Genomic DNA, 6,813 nt, shown 5'->3' with positions numbered 1-6,813 from the left:
ATCTTCTCAATTAATCAAGAATAAAAATGGAAATCTCTTTATTAGGATAAATATTTGATGTAACTTCCAAATATTTGCAGCTAAACCCAATGATATCTTCATAATTTTGTGCAAAATGTTTGACATTTTTAGGAAACATATGGCTCCAAAAAAGGGGTATTAAAATTTTGGCTGACCGATCAAACTTTTTATGAAATTAAGTGAGTTAGTAAATGTTTGTGGAACCGAAATTATTGTGTAGAGGTGAGCGCAATGTATGGAGCTGCCAAAATTTAATGCGAAAAGGTCTTCAAAGTTGTCCCCAGGTGTTAGGGTTAGGTGTTAGTGATTGAGACTCAGTCTTTCAGTTGGTGAAACCACTGTCCTCAGACGTGTATCATGTTTTCAATCAGAGGGCAAACTGCATTCAATAGTTTCTCGAACACTCATTCATCCGCAGTAAATTTATATAAAGTGTAGATTCCAGCCTCAGTTCATGAACTAGGTTACGATGACTAAGGGTCGGTCTATTCTTCAACCAATTCTTGATCTAAACTTTTTTCTTCCTCTAATTAAAAGTATCCATTAACACTCCACATAATGCAGCTATGATACTTGTAAACTAACCGCTGGATAAAGCGACATGGCAGTACCAGAGTACAACTCGAGGTGCCAAACTTTCATTGCAAAAAAAATTATGGACACTGAAATTACATTTACAAATTACATACGACCATTAATGAAAAGCGATATTATTACCAGTTTGAGGGCCTCTTTCTTTATCATGAAATAAATCTTGCTTTGCTTTGAAAAAAGGATGTACAGAAAATATTTTAAAATCATTCAAAGAACTAAAATGTCATGTGAAACGTGGTCCTTAAAAACTCAAAACAAATAAAAGCCCTTATAATTTCTTTTTTTTCAAACTTCAATCCAATTAGGAGTTCAATAATTTGTAACTCATAAATTGTAAGTAAACATTTGGAAAACACGAGACATTGTCTTTTCAAACAAACATAGGTTTCAAAAAAATACAATTCCTTGAGTTTTTTTTAATGATTTAGTTTAATTAATTATGTTTATATGGCCTTCTTTTCTTAGGAAAGTCTTCTCTTTCTTATGCATTCCTCTTGAGCTGATACTTGAAACCTCTGTATCATTATCAAAGGCCGATGTTGATCAAGATCCTTTGTACAAATCATAAATCACATATGCTTTCATGTAAAAATCCATCTCTTTTAGATGTGGGTATGAAGACTTTCACCTGGTCTGTTACTCCAAGATGAATACTCGGTATCCAAAAGGCAACCTTACAAATTCCATAAACTCACTTTATCGATACCAAAAATATAAAATTTGCGGTTAGAAACCATAAGCTTTTTATTTTACTTGCTCTTCCTCTTATTATTTTTTTTTTTACAGGTATCAAAAAGGAGTTGAAGTTTGAAATCCTTTTTAACAAGTTCAGCTTTTTGTTTCATCCGGCTTGAAATTACCACATGAAAACGTTTTCGACGACAAACACTATTTAAATGGGAAAAGCATAAAAAAACGGACAGAGGAAAAGAGAAATGGTGCATATGTAGTAGGAGTTGTGATGCATGACCCCTCACAGCCAGTCCACAGCCAACAGTCCGAATAAAAGTTTCCGCAAGTCCTGGAAGTTCCCACCCTTCACTTTTGTGGAGGATAACACTTGGACAGGACTTCCACAAGATGAATGAGTTCTGTATTCCAGCTAAGGATACGGCTTATATCCCGGACGAAATCACATGTTAGTGCTAGTAAATTTCAGGTAAATGTCGAATGTGTTTTCATAGGTATATTTAAAATAATTGTTCATTATCTAATCGAAAAATATATTCTATTTATTTAACTGCGGTATTATCGCTTTTCGGCAAAACTTTAATCTTTTTATATTTGAGGCTTCATTGGTTAGTTCCATCTATTCATCTCCCAACAACTTAGGACTTGCAGTTTTGAATGTTCCCGGTTGAAAGTTCCCGTTGAATCTTCCGAAAGGTCACCAAACTGTGTTGGAATGTAGTTTAGCCGGTAAAGCACAAGACTGCAAACTTCGATATCCAGGTTCGAATCCACTATGGCTGATAATTCATTTAATCTCTTATATTGGATTTATTCATGAGTGAGAAATTGATATATTGTACATTCCTACTCCATAAGTGGATACCCTTGCACTTTATTACCACTGCGATATTTTACCTCGCGAAACCATAGGACAACCTAGTTTATGCTTGGGAGATACAAATACAATTATTATAAAGAATTTTCACATCTTTCATGTCAAATATGGAGCCTTGGAAGGCAGGCTCTTTTGTTTAATTTACCAGGCATTTATTGAACCAATTTGTATTTGTCACTGCTACATGGACTACTCATCGAACTTAAACTGTCTCCGGAAAATGCTGTCACTTGTCTTGCAATTTTATACATCTTGTAATTTTGTATCTTGAGTATATTCTAGAGCTAATTCCTCAAGAATCAAAAATATTTTTTATAATATTATACTCCTTCTCACGGCTAAGTATTTGATTGCTCAAAAGCTCCATCTTTACTATCCGCCGTTGCCATCTACCAATCCGTATTCTTCTCTACATCATCAGTCCTATATGTTGCACAAAAACATGGTTTTTTGGTTTCTTAGTTACCATTAAAGATAGATTTTTGAATTAAAAATAATTTAATAAGCTACAATGTACAATGTATGTCATACCTCTGAGCATTTTCCTACTAAAAGACAAATTAACATCTTATCTAAAAAAGTGTGAATGAAATTTTTCGTGAAAAGTTTTTCCTAAAAAAACATTTTTTTTTTGGAAGCGTCGAATGGAAGAAATTATTTTAAAAATTTGAGTCCCCATAAAAAAATTCTTCAAAGTATGCCCCATTCCACTAGGAATTTTAGAGTTAATGGCGCAAGAGAAAAACTAGGGAAGGTTAAAAAATCAACAATAATGCGAAAAGACACCACAAAACAATAAATTTGTAATAATATTTAGATATTTGATCCTTCATGAAACCAGGATGATGAATTATACTATGTACCAATTTCCAAAACCAATTTTCGAAATTGTCAGAGGGAAGAAAAAAATTACATAAGACCAATAGAAATGAAGAAGGGAGAAAGAAGAAAAGAACTCATCCCATAATACTCATTCTTCTCTTCTTAATTTCACTTATCAAACTTTATAAAAGCTTAATGCAGTTTAATTTTAAGAGTTTTGTTGTATTTTGTGATTTATGCCAGTATAATTCGGGAAATTATAATTCTGAGAAGGAATAGCCGTGAGGCAAGTACGTAACACCGAACATCATCTTGGCTTATCTCTGCTAACTTCCCTCATCTCCTCTCCTACCCTCCCCTCCCTCCCTCGACTAAACTAGTGACGTCACATGTCCCGGTTTGGTCCCCCACGTCAAATAATAGACGCTATCTTCGGCCATACTCTCACAAAAAAAAAGTAATCTTGCAGAGACTATTCAACCTATCTCCCTATAGTTCGCTAAATAGGTAGGACATACAACTTACTGATGTTGATTTCACTGCTTTGGCTCAATGAATTTGTCTATCATTTCCTTAAATACATAAATAATAAGTATATGAATGCGGGACTGATTAATCCCTGGAACTGATGTTTTCTAGGCTGTTGGATAACATTTGTGATGATTGGTGTATTACGATGAATGAAAAGGGAATCATATAAAAATAAACATTTAAAGGCTTATTAAGGTTTTTTTGTTTTTTCTTATTGTCTTCCTCTTCGATGTAAAATACATAACTGTCAGACTGCTCAAAAATAAAGCGAAAGAGATATTAACATCTTCATGTTGTTTCATCCGATATAGATCTCTCTATATAAAAATCTTTTTTAGTTAAAATCTGACCACAACAATCCGTGTCTATATTTCACATCCAATTTTTTTTTTTTTCAAATACCACATTTTGGTTTTCCAATAAGACTCACATATACAATATGGAAGCAAACAACTTTTTTATGATATTGTGTTTAATAGGCTTTATGTGGTGCGTGCGTTCGGGTGTGTGGCCAATTTCTATTAACATATGTGGATGCTTTTGATAATTCCACAATTACTCGATAAACCTACATAGTCAAAAAATATTTTTTTATTTTTTATTATTGTTCTATTAATCTATCCTGCTTATTAATTACAAGATCCACCACATATGGAATAATAATATTTTTAGGGATAATTTAATCAGTGACATAATATAGATTAAGGATTTGTAATCAGAATTACTGAATTCGGGAATTATTTCATGGTTTTGCAGCCCAAAACCTGAGCTCTCTATACTCAAATTGACACTGTAGTTGTAATTTTTAAGAGATTTTCATAATTAATCTGAAATTTTTCATGTAAACGTTTAAGTGATCGGATTAACTGTAAGTTGAAGAATTTCATAAATTCTTTTTATCATAAAAGGAATTTATCATAACCTTTATATTGATCTCAGAGGAAAAAAAAGCTAACAATGTTTCAAAGTTTATTTGTTCCAGCTTTGCAAAAGGCATTCCATTGAGTCAGTGGTCCCTTCCAGTAGTCCTGGGACCGTAGCTGCAAAAGCCTTGATGTTGAATAAAGTGTTTGTTCTGTGACATATGTTTTGTGAGGAAGTATTGTTATAGCGGGCTAATGTTCAGGTGAAATCCACTAAAAATATGCCTCAAAACATGCTGTGGGTACACATCTTGATCCCAAGTCAGGATTGAGACTAGTCAATGCTTGGTTCAATTTCTTGCTTAGTGGGTTTTACGAGTTGGAAATCACTGGCATTCGACTATTGAATGTTTATACATGTTAATTTAATAAGCTGGTGTAAAAAAATAAATATTTGTTTCGCATTCAAACCCGCCTGGAATTTGAAAGGAAATACATATACATACCATTTTAAAAAATGCAATATTTGTTATCTAATTAGGATTCATATTTTGAAGACTTAAAATTTGTTAATATTTACAGTTCCATTTTAATAGCTAGTAACTTTTTGATATTCATTCTTTTTATTTTTTTCAAAAACAGACTCTAAAGGACTAAAGTTATCCTGTTAACGATGAAAGAACTAGCGGAACCTTATCGGGTAGATTTCCATTTGAGCGGGAAGGATTGGAGGAAGCAATAAGAAGGATACAGGATGTTTAGAGAGTGGAAAATGGACACCACCAGTTGACTGCCCTGGGCTGACATGGGTGTGACACCTCGCTCCTTCCTTGCCAGGACCTTCGTGTTTGCCCTGTATTCAGGATCCAGCTTATGCCTTCCTTACATATTCCTATTGGCTATCCCATCAGTTCTCCTATCCTCAAAGGGGGAAAATTGGACTTTGGGTAAAAGGTTGTCGTTCCATCAACTGGGAAACACAACCAATTGAATTATACTCCACATTGGATTTTATAATATTTTTAAACCATGCCATCCATAGTAATGATAGATTTGAAAATATTGGATGGATATATATGTATATTATTAATATACAGGAAGAAACAAATGTATGTATGAATTTATATATATTTTTTTCCTGGGAAAATCTAGGGTTGTTTTTTGACTGAGGCACTGTCGATAAAAAACAACCATATTTTGGCGAGTTTCTATTTTATTTATATTTTAGTTTTATTCTTCTCATATTAATACCATATAAAAGATTTTACTCATATTAAAAGATTTTATGAACTAATTATTAAACATTAAATTAAACAGAATACAAATTGAGAATAAAAAATAGAAACAATTCTTAAAATTCTCTGGAAACTGATCTATTTTATGCTGATTAAATATAATCGGTCCACTGAAACTAACTTGTGAAGGTTTTAGAATAATAATAAACAAGAGTGAAATGGAGAACGTTAAGTGTGGGTAATTTGGTTCTCTCATACGGGTATTTCGTGTGCATATTTCTTATTTAGTAGCACTTATTATCACTCTAAAATGTAGATCTTATTTCACTTTTCACTTTTAATGTAAACATTCGATTCCCACTGAAATATAAAAAAAAGTGAAGGTGCAATTCGTATGTGAGGTATCCTTGCTAATGGAGGTGATATAAAAAACCTGCATATCTGTGTCCGACGTAATGTGAAAATTACTTGAAAAAGAGAATAGTTTCAATAGTTTAATTTTGCAATACTACACAGTGCAATACTACTAATATAACATGGTATTTCTTAAGGCCACTCATTAGAATTGCTTTTTTTTTTGTTACTTTAACTTAGCTATGTATGAAATATATAGTAAGGGGAAATGTTGTATCCAGTTTTTTGACGGAAATGCACGTTTTAACGTCTCCTGAGTCCTCATAACCAAGTTTCGAAATATGTGTCCGTGTGCGAACAGACAACCTCAATAACTAAAAGTCGTGATTGAATATTTACGACAGGTATGTGCCTGGAATGTGACAGCAACTTTTAGGTTAAAATGGACTAACCGGGAGTGCCATTTTATTGAATCGATTTTTCAAATTTCTCAAAAACGGCTCTAATGATTTTAATTAATCTAGGCCATCGATGTATAATTAGGTGGTACTAAATGCCAGATAGGTTTAATCACTTACTGAAGTAGTTTTACTGGGCCTAAATTAAAATTTTTTTTTTTATTATATATTTAATGTAATTTACAAAATAATACAATAGGTGAATATGTTGTATGTTTCATATACACTTGAAAATCTGGGGAAGGAACTACCCATTGGTCGTAATTCAAACACTAATTTAAATTAGAAGGTCCCGTGGCCATCTTCTTTTCAGACGCCTCGGAGGATTATCAGGGATTGTTAAGGATGAAAGATTAAGAATTAATGGG

The 6,813-nt window shown here is 32.8% G+C and overlaps 1 protein-coding gene across 1 annotated transcript in view; it reads right to left on the bottom strand.

Annotated features, from left to right (window-relative positions):
• LOC106691255 (neuropeptide SIFamide receptor-like) overlaps positions 1-6,813 on the bottom strand; it is a gene marked incomplete at its 5' end in the record, with an annotated part of 48,415 nt that overhangs the window by 22,078 nt on the left and 19,524 nt on the right. The window lies entirely within an intron of this gene.

Source organism: Halyomorpha halys, unplaced genomic scaffold, assembly GCF_000696795.3.
Source record: "Halyomorpha halys isolate HHAL.00 unplaced genomic scaffold, Hhal_1.1 Scaffold2195.1, whole genome shotgun sequence".
Classification (NCBI taxonomy): domain Eukaryota; kingdom Metazoa; phylum Arthropoda; class Insecta; order Hemiptera; family Pentatomidae; genus Halyomorpha; species Halyomorpha halys.
This window is presented reverse-complemented; position numbering and strand designations above follow the sequence as displayed.